The sequence below is a fragment of the Microtus ochrogaster genome, chromosome 16 (assembly GCF_000317375.1).
Source record: "Microtus ochrogaster isolate Prairie Vole_2 chromosome 16, MicOch1.0, whole genome shotgun sequence".
Taxonomy (NCBI): Eukaryota; Metazoa; Chordata; class Mammalia; order Rodentia; family Cricetidae; genus Microtus; species Microtus ochrogaster.
The window spans coordinates 61,878,615-61,879,538 of record NC_022018.1 but is presented as its reverse complement, the minus strand read 5'-3'; positions in this window follow the sequence as shown (position 1 = coordinate 61,879,538).

Sequence of the window (924 nt, the reverse complement as noted above, 5' to 3'; positions counted from 1 at the left end):
CCCAGACATATCACTCCTGTCTCCACCTCCCTAGTTCTGGGATTAGAGGCGTGGGATCCCAAGTGCTGGGATCGGCTTTGTGTGAGCTCTCTCTCTTTGAGACTGGATCAGACTCACTGAGAGTAACTGAAAAGTGTGGTCTTGATGTCCCTCCCCAAGGAAGAAAAGTGACGGTTACCAGTTTACTCTTGGGTAAACGAACTGAAGTTCTGTATGCAGGACTAGTAGAGAAGGCTTGAACCACCAGCCCTCAGGAGGCCTCAGACTGGCATCATTCTCATCATTTGAGAATTTCTCAGAAAAATACACACTCTGGTCCCACTCCAGACCTACTGAATCAGACATGGAGTGAGTCCCAGTATTTGTATTTTATAAAGCCCTCAAAACATTCTGGGGATGCCAAAGTCTGAGAGCCAAAGCAATGGGAGGATCAGCTGGTAAGACATCACCATGGGAGAATTAAAGCAAGACCCCTTCGGTGGTCAGTGTCTGTCCGCTTACCTTACAGTGCAGACCTTCATGGCTGGTGGGGAAAACATAGAACAGGGAGGAACTGGTGTTTCCCTAGAGATTTCAAGTCTCAATGGCAAGGATAAAGGAAGTGACATGGGTCCCAGCCGTGGGTTTGCCACTCTGCTAAGGCTCACTCTCCTCACCAGTGTGGAAACAGTGATGACAGCGGCCCCAGAGAGTCCTGCTAAAGATGAGACATGTTCTGTACTCCAGCACGCTGTGAGAACTTGGGCTGATGTCATGATGGAAATGGGCAATGGAAGGCTACAGCCATGGCTGTGTCTATAAAGTAGCTGAAGTGCTGGGCAGGGGCTAACTGTGAATGCCCCTGCGGGCAGTCAAAGATGTGGCAGTTTGACGCCGAGGTCAGGGGTATAAATGAATGCAGGAATCATTGTCAGAGGGATGGGT